The sequence below is a fragment of the Schistocerca nitens genome, chromosome 2 (assembly GCF_023898315.1).
Source record: "Schistocerca nitens isolate TAMUIC-IGC-003100 chromosome 2, iqSchNite1.1, whole genome shotgun sequence".
Classification (NCBI taxonomy): domain Eukaryota; kingdom Metazoa; phylum Arthropoda; class Insecta; order Orthoptera; family Acrididae; genus Schistocerca; species Schistocerca nitens.
Window position 1 is genome coordinate 24,305,672 of NC_064615.1, and position 27,149 is coordinate 24,332,820.

At 45.3% G+C, this 27,149-nt stretch overlaps 1 protein-coding gene and 2 non-coding genes across 3 annotated transcripts in view; 1 reads left to right on the plus strand and 2 right to left on the minus strand.

Annotated features, from left to right (window-relative positions):
• The window catches only part of LOC126234227 (brain-specific angiogenesis inhibitor 1-associated protein 2-like), a 597,394-nt gene that overhangs the window by 461,724 nt on the left and 108,521 nt on the right, over window positions 1-27,149 (plus strand). The gene's annotated exons all lie outside the window — the stretch shown is intronic.
• Window positions 21,419-21,493, minus strand: Trnap-cgg (transfer RNA proline (anticodon CGG)). The gene has a single exon. It is a non-coding gene; the product is annotated as a tRNA-Pro (tRNA).
• On the minus strand, window positions 21,720-21,794 carry Trnap-cgg (transfer RNA proline (anticodon CGG)). Its single transcript has one exon. It is a non-coding gene; the product is annotated as a tRNA-Pro (tRNA).

Sequence of the window (27,149 nt, forward strand, 5' to 3'; positions counted from 1 at the left end):
TTCTGTTGGCCCTCACCTACATAGGGAGAAATGATAATCACGATAATATAAGAGAAATCAGGGCTAGCACAGAGAAATTTAAGTGCTCGTTTTGCCGCATGCCGTTTCAGAGGGAAACGGTAGAGAGACAGCTTGAAGGTGGTTCATTGAACCCTCTACCAGGCACTTTATTGTAAATAGCAGAGTAATCACATAGACTGTTACAGAAATATTGCAACGGAAACACTGCCTATGATTTACTTCGACTGTACATGGACAAGGCGTTTAGTGTACGTTATTCTCTAACACGTTGCTCCTAATAAATAGTCTGGTTAATGTTTTGGATGGGATGATTTCTGGAGGTGGGGAAACATAAAATGACATCGATCGAGACGGATTCTTGTGATACTGATCATTTATTGCAGGTGGAAAAATAACTCATATTAGGTACATGAAACAATTTAGAAGATGAATGATAATTGTAATCCTTTTCGTACAACGGCTTTATGTTCGAGTATGAATTTAAAAGGAATAGTCAGAACGTGTGGGCAGGAGAAAAACGGGAAGTTACTTGAAAGGAAGATATTTGTGCATCAGATTACTTACTAATCCCACATACAATATATGTGCAAAACTGTACATTCTACCAATAAAAATGCTTGGACTTGTAATCTTGTGACCTCATTCATATATAGCCGAGAAGCAGTGTAAAAAGTCGTACCCCGAAGTATGAACTCAAAACTCCCGAAATGCGCGAGCTGATTTGCCAAATTTTATTACTTGAATACGGATATTTACTCAAGGCAATGAACTTGTAGAAACGGTTGCGCACTGACTGACACTATTGATTTGGGTTTGCTCACAAGATTAAACTTACAATAGGGTCAAATGCGGAAAATTATTCAGAGCGAAGCGTTACTTCAGTAAATTTAACGAACTACTTCTCACTCAAATAAAACACTGAGTGAAATTAATAGAAAGAGCGACCATTGATAAGGGTACACAGTCGCTTGTGGTATGAACAAAGCATTCCTTACATCTACTACATCTACATCTATACTCCGCGAGCCACCTTACGGTGTGTGGCGGAGGGTACTTATTGTACCACTATCTGATCCCCCCTTCCCTGTTCCATTCACGAATTGTGCGTGGGAAGAACGACTGCTTGTAAGTCTCCGTATTTGCTCTAATTTCTCGGATCTTTTCGTTGTGATCATTACGCGAGATATATGTGGGCGGTAGTAATATGTTGCCCATCTCTTCCCGGAATGTGCTCTCTCGTAATTTCGATAATAAACCTCTCCGTATTGCGTAACGCCTTTCTTGAAGTGTCCGCCACTGGAGCTTGTTCAGCATCTCCGTAACGCTCTCGCGCTGACTAAATGTCCCCATGACGAATCGCGCTGCTTTTCGCTGGATCATGTCTATCTCTTCTATTAATCCAACCTGGTAAGGGTCCCATACTGATGAGCAATACTCAAGAATCGGACGAACAAGCGTTTTGTAAGCTACTTCTTTCGTCGATGAGTCACATTTTCTTAGAATTCTTCCTATGAATCTCAACCTGGCGCCTGCTTTTCCCACTATTTGTTTTATGTGATCATTCCACTTCAGATCGCTCCGGATAGTAACTCCTAAGTATTTTACGGTCGTTACCGCTTCCAATGATTTACCACCTATGGCATAATCGTACTGGAATGGATTTCTGCCCCTATGTATGCGCATTATATTACATTTATCTACGTTTAGGGAAAGCTGCCAGCTGTCGCACCATTCATTAATCCTCTGCAGGTCTTCCTGGAGTACGTACGAGTCTTCTGATGTTGCTACTTTCTTGTAGACAACCGTGTCATCTGCAAATAGCCTCACGGAGCTACCGATGTTGTCAACTAAGTCATTTATGTATATTGTAAACAATAAAGGTCCTATCACGCTTCCTTGCGGTACTCCCGAAATTACCTCTACATCTGCAGATTTTGAACCGTTAAGAATGACATGTTGTGTTCTTTCTTCTAGGAAATCCTGAATCCAATCACAAACCTGGTCCGATATTCCGTAAGCACGTATTTTTTTCACTAAACGTAAGTGCGGAACCGTATCAAATGCCTTCCTGAAGTCCAGGAATACGGCATCAATCTGCTCGCCAGTGTCTACGGCACTGTGAATTTCTTGGGCAAATAGGGCGAGCTGGGTTTCACATGATCTCTGTTTGCGGAATCCATGTTGGTTATGATGAAGGAGATTTGTATTATCTAAGAACGTCATAATACGAGAACACAAAACATGTTCCATTATTCTACAACAGATTGACGTAAGTGAAATAGGCCTATAATTATTCGCATCTGATTTATGACCCTTCTTGAAAATGGGAACGACCTGTGCTTTCTTCCAGTCGCTAGGTACTTTACGTTCTTCCAGAGATCTACGATAAATTGCTGATAGAAAGGGGGCAAGTTCTTTAGCATAATCACTGTAGAATCTTAAGGGTATCTCGTCTGGTCCGGATGCTTTTCCGCTACTAAGTGATAGCAGTTGTTTTTCAATTCCGATATCGTTTATTTCAATATTTTCCATTTAGGCGTCCGTGCGACGGCTGAAGTCAGGGACCGTGTTACGATTTTCCGCAGTGAAACAGTTTCGGAACACTGAATTCAGTATTTCTGCCTTTCTTCGGTCGTCCTCTGTTTCGGTGCCATCGTGGTCAACGAGTGACTGAATAGGGGATTTAGATCCGCTTACCGATTTTACATATGACCAAAACTTTTTAGGGTTCTTGTTTAGATTGTTTGCCAATGTTTTATGTTCGAATTCGTTGAATGCTTCTCTCATTGCTCTCTTTACGCTCTTTTTCGCTTCGTTCAGCTTTTCCTTATCAGCTATGATTCGACTACTCTTAAACCTATGGTGAAGCTTTCTTTGTTTCCGTAGTACCTTTCGTACATGATTGTTATACCACGGTGGATCTTTCCCCTCGCTTTGGACCTTAGTCGGTACGAACTTATCTAAGGCGTACTGGACGATGTTTCTGAATTTTTTCCATTTTTGTTCCACATCCTCTTCCTCAGAAATGAACGTTTGATGGTGGTCACTCAGATATTCTGCGATTTGTGCCCTATCACTCTTGTTAAGCAAATATATTTTCCTTCCTTTCTTGGCATTTCTTATTACACTTGTAGTCATTGATGCAACCACTGACTTATGATCACTGATACCCTCTTCTACATTCACGGAGTCGAAAAGTTCCGGTCTATTTGTTGCTATGAGGTCTAAAACGTTAGCTTCACGAGTTGGTTCTCTAACTATCTGCTCGAAGTAATTCTCGGACAAGGCAGTCAGGATAATGTCACAAGAGTCTCTGTCCCTGGCTCCAGTTCTGATTGTGTGACTATCCCATTCTATACCTGGTAGATTGAAGTCTCCCCCTATTACAATAGTATGATCACGAAACTTCTTCACGACGTTCTGCAGGTTCTCTCTGAGGCGCTCAACTACTACGGTTGCTGATGCAGGTGGCCTATAGAAGCATCCGACTATCATATCTGACCCACCTTTGATACTTAACTTAACCCAGATTATTTCACATTCGCATTCGCTAATAACTTCACTGGATATTATTGAATTCTTTACTGCTATAAATACTCCTCCACCATTGGCGTTTATCCTATCCTTGCGGTATATATTCCATTCTGTGTCTAGGATTTCGTTACTGTTCACTTCCGGTTTTAACCAACTTTCCGTTCCTAATACTATATGCGCACTATTTCCTTCAATAAGAGATACTAATTCAGGAACCTTGCCCTGGATACTCCTGCAGTTTACCAATATTACGTTAACTTTTCCTGTTTTTGGTCTCTGAGGACGGACGTTCTTTATCAACGATGATAATGTTCTCTCTGGTAAGCCGTCAGGTATTTTATCGTTTCGCCCAAGGGGGGGTCCCTCTAACCTAAAAAACCCCCGTGTGCACGCCACACGTACTCTGCTACCCTAGTAGCTGCTTCCGGTGTGTAGTGCACGCCTGACCTGTCTAGGGGGGCCCTACAGTTCTCCACCCAGTAACGGAGGTCGATGAATTTGCAACCATTATAGTCGCAGAGTCGTCTGAGCCTCTGGTTTAGACCCTCCACACGGCTCCAAACCAGAGGACCGCGATCGAATCTGGGCACTATGCTGCAGATATTAAGCTCAGCTTGCACTCCGCGTGCGATGCTGGTTGTCTTCACCAAATCAGCCAGCCGCCGGAAGGAACCAAGGATGGCCTCAGAACCCAAGCGGCAGGCGTCATTCGTTCCGACATGTGCTACTATCTGCAGCCGGTCACACCCAGTGCGTTCAATAGCTGCCGGAAGGGCCTCCTCCACATTACGGACGAGACCCCCCGGCAGGCACACCTACCCGCTATTTTCCTGAGGGGCTCCATAACCCGCCTAACGTTGGAGCTCCCTATAACTAATAGGCCCACCCTCTGTGACTGTCGGGACCTTGCCGGAGAATCGGCCACTGGCCCAACAGGCGAGGCATCCTGTGGTGGCTCGGAAACGATGTCATCACCACTAGGAAGCACCCCGTACCTGTTGGAAAGGGGTAAGGCAGCCGCCACGCGGCCAGATCCCACCTTCGCCTTTCGGCCAGGCACGCGCGAGCCCACCACTGTCCGCCATTCACCCTGGAGTGATGGCTGACCGGTAAGATGCTCACTGCCGGAAGACGCAGCGACATCAGGGGTTCCATGTGATTCCAAGGCCACCGAAGTAGGCATAGGTCTCACCACAGTTGCCCCAACGCCACTACGAGCCGACGCCTGCGCCTCGAGCTCGATGAGCCTAACAGACAAAGCCTCCACCTGTCCCCGAAGAGTGGCCAATTCTCCTTGCGTCCGCTCACAACAACCACAGTCCCTACACATGACTATGTTTACCCTACTCTATACGGTGACAAATTCCCAAGATAATCTTCTGATGAGCTACTCTGATAATCAAGAAACACTCACTGAAATACGAGACGCGAAAACTACGCTAGGTTTTCCCAGAAAAACTATTTAAAAGCTAAGCGCAGCAAATAAGTACAAAAACACTGTTATTGAAATAAAAGGTTCTACCTAGTAAGCACTCGAACACGCAAGAAATTACAAAAATAAACTAGTAATTACACAGATAACTGAAAATAAGTCGCTGCTGTTTGTAAAATATGTAAGAAGCAAACGGTGTACTCGCCTTAGTAGTAGCAGGAGCTAGCGATGCGCTCTCGCTGACGGTCTAACTGACGAACATTAACTCCAGAAAGTCAATAAATCGAAATAAAAACAGTCTTGAATGTAGTACGGATCGAATGAGATAATTTATCCATACCTAATCAACACCTAACGGCGCTAACCGGAATAAAATAATATTAAGCTAAGTTCTGTGGAAAATCACTTCATTCAAATGCAACATCTGGAGCTAGTAAGCCGTTCTAAAATGGCAAGCAGAGGTTCGGGAGCGTAGGTCAAAACGACACATTGCTAAAATCGGGAAAGCCTGTGATTCTTGGAGGAAACAACACTTCTTTCGGGGGAAGCTATCGGTGTTGATACTCTCCGGCAAAGGACATACAAGAAAACTTCTACTTCTCTCACAGATTCAAACACACTGGCTCACAGATTCAAACTAAACAGTGATTTTGCAAAAACAGACATAATGTCTGATGGGATAGCCGCAATCACTTATTTTGCAATGTTACTTATAATCCGTCTTGATTGCAAAATGTTTATTCATATGACCGGCTTCGGTTCCTCTAGGACCATCGTCAGATCTGCTATTTCGGTTACAGGAGTAACCCGTCCAAATATAGCAACTTTCACATGCTGTGTTGCAATCAAGACGGATTATAAGAAACATTGCAAACAGTGATTGTCTGTCGGAACGGAGAGGACATGGAAGGAATCAGGTCGCCACATGAAATAAACATACATGTGGACCCTGCATATCCTCCTCAAAAAGGCAGAAAGGACCCAGAAAAACTATCTGAGACATTTATACGAAATAAGTATTTAAAATGTCAATGAACAATGCATGGGGGCTTAATTAAAAAGAAATAAATGCAATAATGCAATAACTTTAGTAGCTGTGTGTCCGGTTACGAAATCTCGTAACCGTTTGGCCCCGAATAATATTAGGACGCAATCTGACTGCATAAAATAAAAATAAAGAATGATAAGAAATTTCCATTAACACAATTAATTAATTAAGTCCCCTGCAACTATAAAAGTTACGAAACAACAAAGCACAAGTGTATCTTTTCTGTGTGTGGTAGTGTGAGTCAAAGTAGATGTATCTGGCACAGTTCCTCCTCAATACGGGAAGATATTTTAAACACCATTTACACCATTTACAAAAAACCAGAAATACTATAATTGCACGTAGAAGCCAGAATTACAAGTCTAATACATGAACACGAGCCAGATGCTTTGTTGACTGAACCTGTGTCCAAGAGGCTTTGTCATTAAAGAAATGTGAAATAATTTTTTTTTACCTCAGTATATATTGACGAAAAATACACTGTGATCATTGCAAACATCTTCCATCGATACATTACACCAACCGAACAGCATCTACTCTCTCGCGCAACAGAACAACAACTACACTCGACTTCCTCTGAACTAGTACTGCTTTCGACATCCTCTCAACAAGTACTGCCCACGGCAACCACTGAACTACTACTGCACCAGTGGAGGCGGCGGAATAATAATCTTTGGCGCAATGTCTGGCGCTGTGACTCAGTGTAGCCACCTTTCAACCACCGATCAAGAACAAAATTTGGCTAGTCCAGCCACCTTTCGTAAAAGCATAGAGATTTTTACTGGCAGAGCTCTTTGCTGTGTTAGAATGGCAGCAAACTTTTAATTTGTGTAACAGCGCGTATTACTAAAAGCAAGTGGAGTTTAGTAGCTTGCTTAGACTTGTCCTTCTAGCCCAGTACCAGTAATACCTTTTCAGTCTCTTCGTAAACAGAGAAGAATTCCATTGAATATTGAATAGGGAGGGCTACCCGGAGAAGGACCGCGGCAGCATTTCTTTTCAGAGTGCTCTGCACGAGAGGTTGAACTGTTGCAGAAGAAGCCAAGAAGTTGGCTTTCAGGGTGCGCGACTCAAAGGCCTGTACCTTAAGCGAAATAAGGGCTTTCGCTGGAGGGGCAGTAGCGAGGTGAGTGCTGATTGGGCGGCTTGATTTCAGGCGCTCTTTCAGCGCCTCTGGCGGCAGGGGGCGCAATTAAACTGCGCCCGGGCGGCGCGGCACGCGGCTGCTTTCCGGCTGAATGCAGTGTAAGTCCCTCCACAAAGAAGCCGAGCGCCGGCTTAGGGCGGCTCAGCCGCGCGAGTGGCGCGACTTTCTAATTAGCTGGCCCTCCTGCCCTCTCCCTTGCAACACTCGTCCCACTGCGGAGCGGTTTTCCTCAGCGGACGAGTCACTTTCGTTAAATGTTAAATAAAAACCACCACAGCTGTATGTACGATACATTTATAGCTCCACGACCGGTTTCGTTCTGCTCTATCTCACCTGCAGCTGAACAAGACAGTCATTAAGACATAGATTAGCATAAAAGCCTATAAACAAATGTAATAGGTGGTTAGAACTGAAGTACAGCTACTACTCATAGTTGCGGTATGTGTAATAATTATCGTTTTGGTAGTGGAAATTGGTAGAAATTGTAATGCAAATACCGTACTTATTGTCCACATACAACGAAACAAAAACTTTTGGATTGTAAATATGTCAAAATCCGCCTCAGTTGCGAAAAGTTACTGGTCTTTACCCAGGTTTCAGCTAGAGTAATTCAGCCCTCTTCAGAAGCATAAAATAAACTAATACATGCCAGAATAATTCACGGTCAAACATAAAAAGCTAAAGTACCGTGCTACCACGTCAAGCTACGTTACTTAGCTGAGGAACAGCCCCGGCACCACTTCATGGAAAGCGGTTGCTTACCCGCGGACACTGCGTTGGAACTAACCTTATAGTTACTTATCTGAGAAACAGCCCCGGCCCCACTTCATGGAAAGTAGGTTAGTTCCAACACAGAGTCCGCGGCTAACCAACCGCTTTCCTTGAAGTGGGGCCGGGGCTGTTCCTCAGCTAAGTAACGTAGCTTGACGTGGTAGCACGGTACTTTAGCTTTTTATGTCTTACCGTGCCTTATTCTGGCATGTGTTAGTTTATTTTATGCTACTGAAGAGGGCTAGATTACTCTAGCTGAAACCTGCCGAAAGACCAGTAACTTTTCGCAACTGAGGCGGATCTTTAACGCATTAATTTATCACAGTTGCTCACAGTGCTGCTACATGTTAAAAATTCTTACTGGGTTGTACTTTGCGACGTATAAATAATTTAGTGACGGCAGAAACTTACACTATGTGACCAAAAGCATCCGGACACCTGGCTGTAAATGACTTACAACTTCGTGGCACCCGCCATCGGTAATGCTGGAGTTCAGTATGGTGGCGGCCCACCCTTAGCCTTGATGACAGCTTCCACTCTCGCAGGCATACGTTCAATCAGATGCTGGAACGTTTCTTCGGAATGCTGCACTGAGAAGAGGTATCAACGTCGGTCGGTGAGGCCTGGCACAAAGTCTGCATTCCAAAACATCACAAAGGTGGTCTGTAAGATTGAGGTCAGGACTCTGTGCAGGCCAGTCCATTACAGGGATGTTAGTTCGTGTAAGCATTCTGCCACAGGCCGTCCTCGATCGTGTTGAAAGATGCAATTGCCATCCCCGAAATGCTCTTCAACAGCTGGAAGTAAGAAGGTACTTAAAACATCAATGTAGGCCTATGCTGTGATAATGCTACGCAAAACAACAAGGGCTGCAAACCCCCTCCATGGAAAACACGACCACACTATTACACCACCGCCTCCGAATTTTACTTGCAGTGGATCCTGATGAGGTTTGGAATTCCTGTATGATGGTCTGGATTGATGTCTGCCTGTTACTGTTACCATCCTCTTTAACTGTCGGCGGTCTCTGTCAATCAACAGACGAGGTCGGCCTGTACGCTTTTGTGGTGTATGTGTCCCTTCACGTTTCTGCTTCACTATCACATCGGAAACAGTGGACCTATGGTTGTTAGGGTGTGTGGAAATCTCGCGTACACACGTATGACACAAGTGACACCCAATCTCCAGACCACGTTCGAAGTCCGTGAGTTCCACGGAGCGCCCTGTTCTGCTCTCTCACGATGTCTAACGACTACTCAGGTTGCTGATATGGAGTACGTGGGAGTAGATGTCAGCACAATGCACCTTATGTGAAAAACATATGTTTTGGGGGTGTCCGGATACTTTTGATCACATAGTGTATATTTGCAGATAGCTGTTACCTATCTTGCAAAGTCAGTCTCAGTGTCTCAGATGGCATCTTTGTTCCTATATCACCTACTAGAAGATTTTGTCCAGAGTTGCTGAAATGTTAAACCACTGGAACATTACGTTGCTTTTAACAATTTTTTTTCATTTATTTGTATGTTCTTGACACACATTTTACTACACTTTTCATTGTGTGTATTGAGTGTATTGAGTTAGACAAAGAAGATATTCGAACAAAGAACATCATGTACCAAACGCAATTACTGCCTCGAGTAAAACTATTCTTACGCTATCGTATCCAACTCTGACGCTATCTGAAGCCACACTGACGCACTTGGCTCCAAAATTACTTTATATATTACCAGCTCAGAATCCGGTAGTCTCTAGAACAGTCGTAACTGAAACTGTTTTTAAGATTTAATTTATGTAACGTTTTCTCAAAATAATCATTTACGTGAAGATTGATAGACACAATTGTCAATAAAAAAGGGTGCAGATTTTGATGGTTCGAAAAATCGAAGCTTCCTGTTGTAATAGGTCGATTTGATTATCGACAGTAAAATTACCAAACGATAAATGAAAATTTAAATTTTGTTTGCATGAAAACTACAGCATAACAATGGTATGCTTGCTGTAAATTTGTTTTTAGGTCATTTAAACTTGCAGTTGTGATTACTAAGTTAAGTGGTACAAGATCGATATTATGAAATAGATCGAAATATCTCCATATGAGAAATATATAATTTAAGTGAGACCACACCTGTCCACACTTTATACGGAATCGTACATTTCGGTTAATATGGGGAGGTTCCGAGGAGCCCAGGTTCATTATAATATGCTTCTCAATGCCGAACCGATTTACAATGGTTCCAATGTAGGCTACCAGGTGCAAATCTGGCAGAGCACAGCATCTCATCGGCGTTTCGGGTGTTCATATTGAACAAATTGCGTAAGTGGCAGTCAATAATGGAATCAATGCCTTTGTCACCTGTTTGACTTCTGCTCATGTCCTGTTCCTGATTCATTACATACGCGAACATGCATTCACAGTGCCACATTTGCATCCAGCGGCCAACATTGGACCTAATTTTTTCCAGTGGAAAACGGTTCTGCAGAAATGCATTAGAATGTCCAGCAAGTTACGCCGGCTCCCGGTAATTGCAGCCCACACTGGACCTCTGCATCTGCCCTTTAAGTGTAGCCTACCGGCCAGAGTGGCCGAGCGGTTCTAGGCGCTTCAGTCTGCAACCGCGCGACCGCTACGGTCGCAGGTTCGAATCCTGCCTCGGGCATGGATGTGTGTGATGTCCTTAGGTTAGTTAGGTTTAAGTAGTTCTAAGTTCTAGGGGACTGATGACCTCAGATGTTAAGTCCCATAGTGCTCAGAGGCATTTGTAGCCAACCGGTACATAATACACTGCCTAGCAGAAAAGGTGAAGCACCCGGGAGACGTGGTCGGACACCGACGTACACGTACACATCATCGGCTGGTTCTCCCTGGAAGGTAGAGCGGCCACCACAGTGGGTGGTGGTGAGTATAGTTACCGGGCCTGACAGAGCATACAAGGGACGTGAGCAACGTCAAATGTTATGTGGTCACCGCGAAGGATTCAGAGGTGCCACATGCTTATGGCAGACAGAGCTTCCGGCATCTGACAGTTTGAAAGGAGCCTCATTGTGGATCTCCATTTGGCAGAGTGGGGCGTTCGGTTGTGACACTGACCCGATGGTGGACGGCGTGACAGTGTACGTCATACAGGTCGGCAAGGTGTTTGTCGACTACCATGACGCAAGAAAGCCGTATTGTACACCAGCACATTGTAGTCCCTCCACATCTGCTCCTGCCATCCGAGAACGAGTAATGGACTCCCTACACCATTTGTGTCATCCCGCAACTTCGTTAGGAGATTGGCAGCAGCTGTACTGGGGAATTACGTTCCCATGCGTAGGCTACCGTAAACGCCATAACAGCAACGGCTGCCCCTGGAGGGGTGCCGTGACCGGCAGGTAACTGATGATGAAAGGCAGCGCACCGAGTCCAGCGATGAATCACAGTTCGGCTCTGCCGCAGACATCCACTGTCAGCGATCATGGCAGCGACAGCTGGTTTTAAGTGACCAGTGACTGCGGCAGACGACGCGTTTTGTAGCTCTGAAGTTAAACTGTGCAACGCTTCAGAGGAAACTGTGGCCAACAGTCTGCGGCAGAACTGTTAATCGGTCTCGCTTTGTTCACCGCTGGCTCCTACGAGCATGCCGCTCAAATTCAAATGGCTCTGAGCACTATGGGACTCAACTGCTGACGTCATTAGTCCCCTAGAACTTAGAACTAGTTAAACCTAACTAATCTAAGGACATCACACACATCCATGCCCGAGGCAGGATTCGAACCTGCGGCCGTAGCGGTCTCGCGGTTCCAGACTGCAGCGCCAGAACCGCGCGGCCACTTCGGCCGGCGAGCAGGCCGCGCGGGGTAGCCGCACGGTCTTAGGCGGCTTGCCACGGTCCGCGCAGCTCACCCGTCGGAGATTCGAGTCCTCCCTCGGGCATGGGTGTGTGTGTCGTCCTTAGCGTAAGTTAGTTTAAGTTAGATTAGGTAGTGTGTAAGCTTAGGGTCCGATGACCTCAGCAGTTTGGTCCCATAAGAACGTACCACAAATTTCCACTTTCCCTACGAGCAAAAAAAAAAAAAAATTGTTTACCTGAAACTATCCTCACACTGGCTGCACAAGCTGCCGCGTTACCAAACGATGAGCAATCTTGGATGTTGGTTATGGGCGACACATGTAGATTACAAACAAAAAGAAAAAAAGGAAGAAAAATTATAGCAAAGAAGAACAGTCAAAAGATGAAAATGACAAAACGGCGTGGAAAAATATTACGAATTTAAAAAATGCATTTGAACTAAGTTTCTGAATAAAAATAGTAAACAAAGTAACATTGATAATATTTACAAATAAAAAATTTCGAAGCATGTGACGAGATCCGAAACTGAGGACTTCTACACGTCAGGAATTTACCTTGAGCACTACGCTGTACCATCCTCCTGAGTTACAGGGTTATGTTTATGACCGTTTATGACGTTCCAGAACCAGCCACAAAGCTGATCTGCTGCCTTAAAAAAAGTTCAGCTCGATGTACGAAGCTTATCCAATGTAGACCAACCTCTGCGTTGATAACAATCGCGTACGTAACGCGGAACCGCGTCTTTTACGTAAGGATCCATTAGTCATTGGTTAGCGCTGTGTATGATAGGTGCATCTTTCTTTGGAATTCGTGTGTGTGTGTGTGTGTGTGTGTTTTAAGATTTCCAATGAAATGCAAAGAAATAGGGTCAGGGCCAGTTATTCTGACTCCAAATTACAAACGCATCAAGAAAGAAACTTGGACAAGAAAATTGAAATGAATAAATTACTGTGGGAGTTTGGCAACGGCGAACAGTTCGGTTGCTACGCTGAGCGCTCTGATTGGAGGAAACTAAATCCCAGACTTGAAATGTCAAGCAACAACTAATTTTAATCAGATTTCCAATCGATACTAATAATCTACCAGTAAAATCGTCGTGTTTGTCTGTTTCTTTGAATACGCCAATCTCTAAAACTTCTAGACACACTTTCATGGAATTTTCGCAGGTAACTTGAATATAGATTTCGGCACTGTGTAGTCTTTATTTCATCAATACCGGATCATAGAAAATTAAGATATCAATATATGTCATAAAAATGTATGATGTATGTATGTATGTTCCACAACTCCTCCAAAACAACTGGATCTATTTGAACGAAACTTCGTACGCATATCGTTTAGTGTCTGGAAAGAATCGCTTGGAGGGATAAAGAACCTATCAACGAGTTGAGACTGGTGCAAAGAAAGAAGTGTAGCTTACAATTGGTTCGCCTCCTACTTTAAGAACAGAAAGCAGAAGGTAATCCTCCGCAATACTGAGAGTGGTAATGATGTTCAGTCCCAATGGGGCACTGTTAAATGGGGCGTTCCCCAGGGGTCGGTGCTGGGGCCACTGCTGTTTCTTGTTTATATAAATGATATGCCTTCTAGTATTACAGGTGATTCAAAAATATTTCTGTTTGCTGATGACACCACCTTGGTAGTGAAGGATCTTGTGTGTAATATTGAAACATTATCAAATAATGTAGTTCATGATATAAGTTCGTGGCTTGTGGAAAATAATTTGATGCTAAATCACAGTAAGACTCAGTTTTTACAGTTTCTAACTCACAATTCAACAAGAACTGACATTTTAATCAGACAGAATGGGCATGTTATAAGCGAGACGGAACAGTTCAAGTTCCTAGGCATGCGGATAGATAGTAAGCTGTTGTGGGAAGCCCATGTTCAGGATCTTGTTCAGAAACTAAATGCCGCTTTATTTACCATTAGAACAGTATCTGAAATAAGTGACATTTCAACACGAAAAGTAGTATACTTCGCATATTTTCATACGCTTATGTCAGATGGTATTATTTTTTGGGGTAATTCTTCTGATTCAAAAAGGGTATTTTTGGCTCAAAAACGGGCTGTTCGAGCTATGTATGGTGTAAGTTCGAAAACCTCTTGTCGACCCCTATTCAATAGTCTGGGAATTTTGACATTGCCCTCACAGTATGTATTTTCTTTAATGTCGTTTGTTGTTAGCAATATTAGCTTATTCCCAAGAGTTAGCAGCTTTCACTCAGTTAATACTAGGCAGAAATCAAATCTGCATGTGGAATGCACTTCCTTGACTCTTGTGCAGAAAGGAGTGCAGTATTCTGCTGCATCCATTTTCAATAAGCTACCACAAGAACTCAAAAATCTTAGCAGTAGCCCAAACACTTTTAAGTCTAAACTGAAGAGTTTCCTCATGGCTCACTCCTTCTATTCTGTCGAGGAGCTCCTGGAAGAGCTAAAAAATTAAGCAAATTCCAGTGTTACATTCTTGATTTTCTTTATTTAAACTAACGACTTGTCGCCTGAATATGTTTCTTATATTTCATTTTATCTGTTTCTACAATCGTGTTATAATTTCATGTATTGACTCGTTCCATGACCATGGAGACTTCTCCTAAATGTGGTCCCACGGAACAATAAATAAATAAATAAATAAATAAACGACGCGCAAATACCCAGGTTTTATTAATCCAGTATTTGAGAATGACTGACCTGCAACAAATTTTACACAAAATTTCAAACCTTAACGAAACTTTTTCTCACTGACATCCCCCAATCTCCCCCCCCTCCCCCCCCAAAAAAAAATTATGCAAGGAAAACTGCGTATCTTTCCTGCGTTTTCGCTGTTCATCTTCGTTGAGGCATGACCTTTTAATTTATTACTTCTCTAGTAATAACTGTATTCGCGACACATTTTGCAGACTGTTTTTACATGTACCACAAAATGCACCTTCAAACCGCTGGCATTCTAATTTACGCTATTTCTTGCTTTTTGCTGTAAGTAGGCATTGTTCCAATTATAAAACTGTATGAATGCACAATAAATACACTTTTATAACTACTATTACAATCTGTTTCTTTGCTAGCGATACGAGCCCCAGACTACCAATCCATTCCTTGAAAACCACCTATCACGAGCACTTTCTATTTCCGAAATATTTGCGATGCACCGCATATATATATACAGGATGAGTCACTAACTATTGCCATCTAGAATAACTCCGAAAGTATGATAGTGGCTGAAAAGTCTGTGGGGCAAATGTTGCATGGGACAACGGGAGCCATGATATGACGTTGGTTTTTTGTTGCTAGGTGGGGTCGCGTCAGAGCTATGAAGGTCAACTTTGTTTTTTTTAATGGGATGCTATAGTTTGGTACTTACTTTCTGGTAGCGGCTATCGAGACGAATCCATTGATGAGTAACAGTAAGGTCTTCGATGGTCAACGAAGGTCAAAAAGATGACATGAACGTCCATTTACAGGAGGTATTCGAAGTGATGACCATTGGCATCAATGCAGTGCTGCAATCTTCTTATCATAGATGCAGGTGCAGCTGCGTGTAACAGACACTGTTGATTCCTGACAGCTGTAGTGACGTGGGCGCGGCAGCTTCGCGTCTCTACGTTAGCCAATAACATAACACGATTTTGTAAATGTTTCTACGGCAACGCCTCATTGTTGTCGCTGTTCTGTAGAGGCTACCGTTTCCGCTTACAACCGTTAGCTCTTCGCAGTTGTAAGCTGTGAAGCGTCAGTGTCCTTATTAGGCACTCTCGACTGCAGACATAAATACGAGGTGTGGCTAGAAAAAAACCGGACTAGTACTGGTGAAACAATAAAACGAATGCAATAAGGCTGAAAGTCGCGTGGCCTGTCACGTGACTCTCGCTCCGCCTACTGCTCGAGTTTCATCTGCCTCCTGCACTCAGTCTGCCCGTGGCGTCTGTTTTAAGTAGTTGACGTTTTGTCTGTGCGTCGGAAAATGTTGAGTGTGCAGAAAGAACAGCGTGTTAACATCAAATTTTGTTTCAAACTAGGAAAATCTGCAAGTGAAACGTTTGTAATGTTACAACAAGTGTACGGCGATGATTGTTTATCGCGAACACAAGTGTTTGAGTGGTTTAAACGATTTAAAGATGGCCGCGAAGACACCAGTGATGACACTCGCACTGGCAGACCATTGTCAGCAAAAACTGATGCAAACATTGAAAAAATCTGTAAACTTGTTCGACAAGATCGCCGTTTAACAATCAGAGCAGTGTCTGAGTTAACAGGAGTTGACAAGGAAAGTGTTAGGCAGATTCTTCATGAAAGTTTCAACATGAACAAAGTGTGTTCAAAAATGGTTCCAAAGTGTCTCACAATTGAACAGAAGGAACGCCGAAGAATGATTTGTTCTGACATCCTGGAAAACATTGAAAGTGATCCCACCTTCTTACAAAATGTTATTACTTGCGATGAATCGTGGTTTTTTACTTACGATCCCGAAACTAAACGCCAATCGATGCATTGGAAAACTCCTGGTTCTCCACGACAAAAAAAAGCACGAATGTCAAAATCGAAATTCAAGGCAATGATGATTGTTTTTTTTTTTGACATCAAAGGGATTCTGCACATTGATTGGGTACCAGAGGGACAAACAGTGAATCAGCATTACTACATTAGCGTCCTGGCTACCCTACGTGAGCGAGTACGGAGAAAACGGAACGATTTGTGGAGAAAAAAGTCATGGATCCTTCACCAAGACAATGCCCCAGCTCACAGTGCGTTGTCAGTGAAGACGTTTTTGGCAAAACACAACATTTCCATCTTAGATCATCCACCCTACTCACCTGATTTGGCCCCCTGTGACTTTTTTCTTTTCCCTAAAGTCAAGTCAGCTTTGAAAGGAACTAGATTTGAGACTGTTGAAGCAGTAAAAGAAAAAGCGACGGAAGTAATGTATGGACTTACCGAAAATGATCTGCAGCATTGCTATGAACAGTGGAAAATTCGTATGGAGCGGTGTAGAGACCGAGGAGGAGAGTACATTGAAGGAGATAACATGAAATTGTAAATAAATGTTTTTTCCAGCATCAGTCCGGTTTTTTTCTAGCCGCACCTCGTAAACCTATAGAAGGTGTGTGCGGGAGGCGGCCGTAGACCCAAGTGCCCAGGCATAGTCGAGCCAACACTGGCGTTGAAACATCCTGGCAGATTAAAACTGTGTGCCGAACCGAGACTCCAACTCGGGACCTTTGCCTTTCGCGGGCAAGTGCTCTACCAACTGAGCTGGATAAGCACTTGTGCTTGTGCTTAGGTAGCTCAGTTGGTAGAGCACTTGCCCGCGAAAGGCAAAGGTCCCGAGTTCGAGTCTCGGTCCGGCACACAGTTTTAATCTGCCAAGAAGTTTCATATCAGCGCACACTCCGCTGCAGAGTGAAAATCTCATTCTGGAAACACTGGCGTTCCTTATGAGTAGAAGCATACTGTTTTGCTACCTCTGTAATGCGATGGGCGGATATTGCTAAGTCACGATGGCGGGGCGGGGCCATGTCGACCGGTAGTCACGGCTCTCCCAGCACGATTATCTGGCGTGATGAAAGAGGAACCCCAGACGGGAAGCGTCGGCCGCTAGCATCAACTCCTACAGTGCAGAGCTGGCTAGATTTTCACTGCGGGCCTCAGACCACGGGTCGCCGACGAGTGCGGGCTGTCAGTCGCCAGGGCTGCCCGGCAGCGGTCAGTGGTTAGCGGTCGGGTGCCGGCTGTGATTGCTGACAAGGGAACCTACCCGTCGCACCCCCCTCAGATTTAGTTATAAGTTGGCGCAGTAGTTAGGCCTCGAAAAACTGAACACAGATAAATCGAGAAAACAGGAAGAAGTTGTGTGGAACTATGAAAAAAAATTAGTAAAATATACAAACTGAGTAGTCCATGCGAAGATAGGCAACATCAAGGACGATGGGAGACAAGCAGCGTCGTGGTCCCGTGGTTAGCGAGAGCAGCTACGGAACGAGAGGGCCTAGGTTCAAGTCTTCTCTCGAGTGAAAAAGTTTAATTTTTTATTTTCAGTTTATGTGACAAACTTTTATGTTTTCATCACTTTTTTTGGAGTGATTATCACATCCACAAGAAAACCTAAATCGGGCAAGGTAGAAGTAACTTTTTACCCATTCGCTAAGTGTACAAGTTAGGTGGGTCGACAACATATTCCTGTCATGTGACGCACATGCCGTCACCGGTGTCGTATAGAATGTGTCAGACGTATTTTCCTGTGGAGGAATCGGTTGACCTATGACCTTGCGATCAAATGTTTTCGGTTCCCACTGGAGAGGCACGTCCTTTCGTCTACTAATCGCACGGTTTTGCGGTCGGTCGCAAAACACAGACACTAAACTTATTACAGTGAACAGAGACGTTAATGAAAGAACGGACAGATCATAACTTTGGGAAAATAAAAAAAGTAAAATTTTCATTCGAGGGAAGACTTGAACCAAGGACCTCTCTCATCGCAGCTACCCACGCTAACCACGGGACCACGGCGCTCCTGAGCTCACATGATCCTTGATGTTGCATATGTTACACGTGGACTACTGAGTTTGTATATTTTATTAATTTTTTTCATAGTTTCACACAACTTCTTCCTGTTTTCTCGATTAATCTGTGTTCAGTTTTTCAAGGCCTATCCACTGTGCCAACTTATAACTAAATCTGAGGGGGGTGCGACGGGGAGGTTCCCTTGTGAGTAACAAGTAATGCGTCAACTGGCTCAGGGTGAGCGCACAGGATGGACCAGTTGTACCAATGACAACACTGATGGTACCGATGACAGTGAGCTGTCTGGGAATGAGCACACGAAAGACGGCGGTTCTCTATGTCTAATGCAAGCGTCTCGAACGGTGACCAATGACCTAGGTCACTACATGATAGTGCGTCGTACCGGAGAATATTTCCGGAAGTTGACTAGTGTTCCGAAACAGTTAATTTGCGGACTTTAGGTGCGGTAACATCTTGCTGCTGCTGGAGTTGCGGTGTAGGCAGGTCGTTGAGCGCAGCTGCTGGCGGAGGCTGCGCCCTACTTACGACTCCGGACTGTGGATGTGAAATGAAATGATCCTGTGGCGTTGTTGGCCGGGAGGCCCCACCCGGCAAAGTTCGGCCGCCGATTGCAAGTCTTCTTTCATTCGACGCCACATTGGTCGACTTGCGTGCCGGTGATGAGGGTGAAATGATGATGAGGACAACATAACACGCAGCCCACGAGCGGAGAAAATCTCCAACCCGGCCGGGAATCGAACCCGGGACCTTTGCAATTGAGGCAAGCACGTTATCACTCAGCTAAGACAGTGGCTGTGGTCTCTGTCATTACGCTAGTTTTTATGAATGTCTGTGTCAGTGTCAGGATAGGCGAGGATTCATTCCTTTGTTGTCCACTCCTGCTGCTCCTGCTTCACACCTTACAAAGGAATGGACAGTGCTGATGGTAGCATCAAGCACCAATAAGCAAAGGTGTACACATTCCGCTTGTAACGTGCCCATCACCGAGCAAGGTGACGCAGTGGTTAGCACATTGGACTCGCATTCGGGAGGACGACGGTTCAGTCCCGTGTCCGGCCATCCTGATTTAGGTTTTCCGTTATTTCCCTAAATCGCTTCATGGAAATGCCGGGATGGTTCATTTTAAAGGGCACAGCCGACTTCCTTCCCCATCCTTCCGTAACCTGATGAGACCGATGACCTCGCAGTTTGGTCTCCTACCCAAAATCAACCCAATCCTAACCTGCCCATCCTTGACTTTTAACTTGGTAGGCAACCTGCCGCACGTTGTCAGCAGAACGGACAGGCTGCCTCACTCAATTCCAAGTACGCTTTCATTGCGGTGTAACGAGTAGGTTTTGGATGTTGATGAGAAGCCTCTTTTTTTTTACGTGAGAACCACAAGATGAGGCTCAATGAAACATATATTCGTTTTTGGTCATTGTAGGTGGTAAAATGGTGGATTTTTTGTTATTTCTTTCCATTTCGGCGTATTTCGCTCTTGTTGAATTATTTCAGTGTGAACAGTTTGATCTGCAACTTCACCCTCTTTCGATTAGTAAAGGCTGTTCTCAAATACAATCATCATCACGTCACCTCCAGTACATCTTTTCTATTCTATGCAGATCTTTGAAAGTCGAGATCCTATGCACGTAAAAACCTGAAGATGTCTATTATACTGCAACCCCATCTAAAAATAAGGTTTTGGAAGTCTAGTTTCTGCAACCTAAGTACGTTCCAGCCCAAAATGATGCCAGTTGTACCAGTTTTAATTAATTTTTCCCGTACTTTTATTGAAGTTTCACTGAAAATATCCTAAGTGGCGGGAATAATTCATTTTAAATTCTCCAAATGCATTTTGGTTAACACGAAGCCCGTTTTTCATAATATGTTAATTTAAAATGCACATGTATCAAAGAAGTAGTTTTTCTTTCATAATAATCTTTCTTCGCACTATGTTGCATACCAATAGAACTAGGTTTTTAATATTCACTGAGCCATATTTCTCCTATGTCAGTCAATATTTGGTCTAAATTTAGAAAGCCTGCTTAGTGATATACACCGCGCGACTGCTACGGTCGCAGGTTCGAATCCTGCCTCGGGCATGGATGTGTGTGATGTCCTTAGGTTAGTTAGGTTTAAGTAGTTCTAAGTTCTATGGGACTGATGACCTTAGAAGTTAAGTCCCATAGTGCTCAGAGCCATTTTTAGTGATATACGGCGTCAAGCCTTTAGCACAAATTTGCACACGCTTGGCAGCCACTATGCCCTTGTCCTCTTTGTAAACTTTGAGTGAAGAAACTGCTGATCAAACTTACAGACATGTCGTAACGTACTTGAGGTTCACGAATAAGTTTTTAGTTAGTTTTTACACAGTTTACAATGTGACACACCTACCTATGTATTTGAAATTACCTCAGAAACATACGGAAATTTTTCCCCTCCTGGACTTGGTCCCTGTTTCCTAACTAGAATATGTTCCCCAATTCATGCTTTCTGTTCAATTTCCTTTAACATTGGTTTGTTCATTTCGTTGCTCCCGCCAGTATGATAACCGAGCTGCAGTGAAACTACCTAAGCAGACATATATCTGGCTAGTCACGATGATTTGAGAGCTCAACCTGCTGTCAGACGCAGCAGGCGGAACGAGTCCCAGGAAGTCTGCCAGGCTTGCGGATACCCAAGTTGGCCTGGTTTAACCACTGCGCTTCAGTACACATGGACCCTTGTCTTTCCATTGCCGGATATTGAGCTGTTATAGTAGGGAGAGACAGGGAAGTAGGAAGGAGAATTTGTACACAGATGAAACTTCGTGGCAGATTAAAACTGTGTGCCCGACCGAGACTCGAACTCGGGACCTTTGCCTTCCGCGGGCAAGTGCTCTATCAACTGAGCTACCGAAGCACGACTCACGCCCGGTACTCACAGCTTTACTTCTGCCAGTATCTCGTCTCCTACCTTCCAAACTTTACAGAAGCTCTCCTGCGAACCTTGCAGAACTAGCACTCCTGAAAGAAAGGATATAGCGGAGACATGGCTTAGCTACAGCCTGGGGGATGTTTCCAGAATGAGATTTTCACTCTGCAGCGGAGTGTGCGCTGATACGAAACTTCCTGGCAGATTAAAACTGTGTGCCCGACCGAGACTCGAACTCGGGACCTTTGCCTTCCGCGGGCAAGTGCTCTACCAACTGAGCTACCGAAGCACGACTCACGCCCGGTACTCACAGCTTTACTTCTGCCAGTATCTCGTCTCCTACCTTCCAAACTTTACAGAAGCTCTCCTGCGAACCTTGCAGAACTAGCACTCCTGAAAGAAAGGATATAGCGGAGACATGGCTTAGCCACAGCCTGGGGGATGTTTCCAGAATGAGATTTTCACTCTGCAGCGGAGTGTGCGCTGATACGAAACTTCCTGGCAGATTAAAACTGTGTGCCCGACCGAGACTCGAACTCGGGACCTTTGCCTTCCGCGGGCAAGTGCTCTACCAACTGAGCTACCGAAGCACGACTCACGCCCGGTACTCACAGCTTTAATTCTGCCAGTATCTCATCTCCTACCTTCCAAACTTTACAGAAGCTCTCCTGCGAACCTTGCAGAACTAGCACTCCTGAAAGAAAGGATATAGCGGAGACATGGCTTAGCCACAGCCTGGGGGATGTTTCCAGAATGAGATTTTCACTCTGCAGCGGAGTGTGCGCTGATACGAAACTTCCTGGCAGATTAAAACTGTGTGCCCGACCGAGACTCGAACTCGGGACCTTTGCCTTCCGCGGGCAAGTACTCTACCATCTGAGCTACCGAAGCACGACTCATATCAGCGCACACTCCGCTGCAGAGTGAAAATCTCATTCTTGTACACAGATGGCAATAACACATGTTGGCACCCGTTGGAGGCAATTTTCTGTTGCGCTTGGATGATAAAGACCTGCCCATCAGGGCCGTGCTGTCTCATCTGTAGAACTGGAGCTCACGCAGCCTACTGAGTAACTGGCGCGCGGCCCGCAGTGCGGCGCGTTGTCGGCGGCGCGCGGGTTTTACGGCTCGGGGGCCTGTTAGCGCCCTCGGAGGCTTAATACCGGGACACGCGCCGGCGAATGAGCGGCCGCCGGCCACGTAATGAGCGGCCCCCGGGCCCCGCGGCGGCCAGATTGACATCTCCATCCGGCGCGCTCCTTCCGGCGCTGCCGTCTTCTTCAGCCACTGCCGCCTTCTTCTGCTTCTCTTCCTTCTTCTCGCCTCGCCGCCGCGGCCGCCTCCGCGCCTACTAATATATATTCATGAGGCGGCTCCGGCGCTGTGGCGGTCCGCGTTTCTAAGCTGCGCGATATTTCACGCCGGCTGACGCGGGCTGATGGCTGCTGACGCCGCCTCTGGTGTGTGTGTGCCCCGGGTCGGTGCGTCACGGCTCACTGTAATGGCTGCTCAGCGCCCCGTCAGACTTTCACTTGCTGTGCAGTTCCGTCTCTGTACACTAAGGCGGGCGCATGTGTGTGTGTCCTTTGCACTCCAGTGAGCCTGCGTAAGCGCATTGACGAAGTGTAAGTCGCCGCCGCCAAAGTGCACACTCGTCGCTTTATAATGTTGCAAGTGATACTGAAATGCCACCAGGTGCTCGTGTGTCCTACCGTCGTCGTCGTCGTCGTCGGCTGATACTGGTATCCGAGTTTTCATTTCTCTCCTGAGATTTCCTTTGTCGCGGTTCTGGCGTGGAGGTGTCGCTGATGGCTTAGCAATCCAATCCTGGCGTGGAACAGGCGGCCACAGACATTACAGCTGATGGAAGGTGGAGGACGTGGCTGAACCTGGAGGAGTTTACGTCTCCGGCGTTTGTCATTCTCCATTCTTCGACGTTCCAGCTCAATGTTTTGAAGAGCATTTGAGGTAACTGAGCGCCAGCGACTTCGATCTTCTGCTATTGTGGACCAGTTACTCGGATCGATGTTCACATTTTTCAGATTTTTCTTGTACTGATCTTTATAACGTTTGAGAGGGGCACCTCGTGGCCTTTTACCTGTGCTGACTTAGCTGTACAGCATTTGGCGTGGAAGCCTGTCATTTTTCATCCGCTGGACATGTCCGACCCATCTGAGTTGATGCCCAATGATAACAGCTTCCATGCTACACATTTTTGCTTTCTGAAGAACAGCCGTGTTGGATATGATGTCATCCCATTTCAGGTTCATGGTATATCTTAGCTTCTGTTGGTTGAAGCGTTCTAGTTTCTTCAGATCACAGCAATATAACGTCCAGGTTTCGCAACCATATAGCAGGGTGGAAATGACTACAGCTTTGTACACCATCAGTTTGGTGTACAGCGTTAGGTCTTTATTCAGGAAGACACGCTTTGTAAGACATCCAAATACTACTTCGGCAGCATGTAATCTATTCTCCACATCTTTTCCAGATGGGCAGTTAGATGACAGTATGTTTCCTAGGTAGAGGAAATGGTCCACTTGTTCCAAGGGTGTATCAGAAATGGCTATGCTGAAATGAGGAACGGAGGAGCCAGGAGTTGGCTGCGCCATCACCTTTGTCTTTGGAATATTGATGGAGAGACCAAATCGTTCCGTGATGACTGGGTGTTGTGTGCTGTCCTTAGGTTAGTTAGGTTTCAGTAGTTCTAAGTTCTAGGGGACTGATGACCTTAGATGTTAAGTCCCATAGTGCTCAGAGCCATTTGAACCAAATCGTTCATACGCCCTGCTGAAGGGAATCAACTGACAGCTGCAACACTGCAGGTGAATGAGCTGGAGAAGCATTGTCCTACCACTATTGACGTAAATTGTGAGAGTGAAGTACAATCTATGTGCCAGTCGGTTATATGCAATCAAGATGGATCGACGTTCGGATGTTAACAGACCAGAAGAAATGCTGTGTTTGGACCTCCTCATGACCACTCCTTGAATGCACACCGCCCAAAGTGTCTACATTTAATGCTACATAACCTGCAGCCATGTAACATGGCGGGAGATCAGTTGTTGCGAACAGATTCAAGCGTACTACCGGAGACGAGTGTCCCGTCTCACCAATCGGTTTCAAACCCGACAGGAATTGCTGCTGACACTGAATACAAGCCTATTTCGACCAAATTTTGAGTGAAGACTGGGACGCGAACAGCGTACATCAGTACTGAAGCTTTAAGTTGTAATGTTATGTGAGCCTCAGTGCCCTTTTCTTAGCTAATTTGTGCCTAATTTCATTCTGAGAATCTCAGTAATGTATGTAAATACCAAGTGAAGCGCAGCTGGACAGCAAGAAACTATTTAGCGGGCAATCCCCGCAACTATAGTAATTGTGAATCTTTGAGTGTGGACAATAAAAAAAATAATAATAAAAAAGAAAACAATTGATTTATTTAAAAAAAGAGGACTGTTAATCTTTATCTTGTGGAAAGAGGGCGTGTTGTTAGACCGTCGCTCAGAACGTATTGTTACATTTAATGGAAATTGCTATTTTAGTGCCAGCCGGTATTGCCGAGGGGTTCTAGGCGCTTCGTCTGGAACCGCGTGACCGCTACTGTCGCAGGTTCGAATCCTGCCTCGGGCATGGATGTGTGTGATGTCCTTAGGTTATTTAGGTTTAAGTAGTTCTAAGTTCTAGGGGACTGATGACGTCAGATGTTAAGCCCCATAGTGCTCAGACCCATTTGAACTATATTGCTATTTCAATGATAAAACCGAGTAAAGTATGTGTAAGAGTTGCCAAACATTTATGTATACAAATTTTCTGGAAGTGAAGAACAGAAATACCTTGTATTGGGAAGAGGAAGTGAACTTCATTGTCGTCGCCGGCTATCAATCGACAAAATTGTTAAGTGTACAAAGTTCACTAAAATACAGGAAAGGAAATGCATTCTCTACAGTTTTCATTCAGTACGTAACAACCTCTCATAATTTCTTAATTGCAGTAATTGGATTATGTTCTTGTGTAATAGTATGGTGCTGAACTCCACTGACCAATTTTGATTGCAGCAGGACGTGTAGTTTGAAGGAAGTTTGTGTGCCAAGCAATCTCCTTTCCTCACGAAAAGCAGGTTGCAGTTTGACCTTATTTACTTACAACATTGGTCCCTTAGGTATGAAAAGCTGCGAAAACATGGGCTCAAAGCTATCCGCATTACGTCCAAGTAACCAAAAGAATCTGTTTTAAATCTTAAAGAACAATAACTTTCTCCAAATTATAATACGTCACCAATTGGTGCAGAAGCTTATCATTTAAGGAGGCAGCAGCCAAAATTCATGTACCAGTTACAACTTAAAGCAAAGTCTCAATCAAAAATCAATCTTTCTCTGCAAACACACACACACACACACACACATACACATACACACACACACACACACACATATATATATATATATATATATATATATATATATATATATATATATATACTCCTGGAAATGGAAAAAAGAACACATTGACACCGGTGTGTCAGACCCACCATACTTGCTCCGGACACTGCGAGAGGGCTGTACAAGCAATGATCACACGCACGGCACAGCGGACACACCAGGACCCGCGGTGTTGGCCGTCGAATGGCGCTAGCTGCGCAGCATTTGTGCACCGCCGCCGTCAGTGTGAGCCAGTTTGCCGTGGCATACGGAGCTGCATCGCAGTCTTTAACACTGGTAGCATGCCGCGACAGCGTGGACGTGAACCGTATGTGCAGTTGACGGACTTTGAGCGAGGGCGTATAGTGGGCATGCGGGAGGCCGGGTGGACGTACCGCCGAATTGCTCAACACGTGGGGCGTGAGGTCTCCACAGTACATCGATGTTGTCGTCAGTGGTCGGCGGAAGGTGCACGTGCCCGTCGACCTGGGACCGGACCGCAGCGACGCACGGATGCACGCCAAGACTGTAGGATCCTACGCAGTGCCGTAGGGGACCGCACCGCCACTTCCCAGCAAATTAGGGACACTGTTGCTCCTGGGGTATCGGCGAGGACCATTCGCAACCGTCTCCATGAAGCTGGGCTACGGTCCCGCACATCGTTAGGCCGTCTTCCGCTCACGCCCCAACATCGTGCAGCCCGCCTCCAGTGGTGTCGCGACAGGCGTGAATGGAGGGACGAATGGAGACGTGTCGTCTTCAGCGATGAGAGTCGCTTCTGCCTTGGTGCCAATGATGGTCGTATGCGTGTTTGGCGCCGTGCAGGTGAGCGCCACAATCAGGACTGCATACGACCGAGGCACACAGGGCCAACACCCGGCATCATGGTGTGGGGAGCGATCTCCTACACTGGCCGTACACCACTGGTGATCGTCGAGGGGACACTGAATAGTGCACGGTACATCCAAACCGTCATCGAACCCATCGTTCTACCATTCCTAGACCGGCAAGGGAACTTGCTGTTCCAACAGGACAATGCACGTCCGCATGTATCCCGTGCCACCCAACGTGCTCTAGAAGGTGTAAGTCAACTACCCTGGCCAGCAAGATCTCCGGATGTGTCCCCCATTGAGCATGTTTGGGACTGGATGAAGCGTCGTCTCACGCGGTCTGCACGTCCAGCACGAACGCTGGTCCAACTGAGGCGCCAGGTGGAAATGGCATGGCAAGCCGTTCCACAGGACTACATCCAGCATCTCTACGATCGTCTCCATGGGAGAATAGCAGCCTGCATTGCTGCGAAAGGTGGATATACACTGTACTAGTGCCGACATTGTGCATGCTCTGTTGCCTGTGTCTATGTGCCTGTGGTTCTGTCAGTGTGATCATGTGATGTATCTGACCCCAGGAATGTGTCAATAAAGTTTCCCCTTCCTGGGACAATGAATTCACGGTGTTCTTATTTCAATTTCCAGGAGTGTATATGTCTACTTAATAGTTCTGGTCGCCTTCTGGAATAAATCTG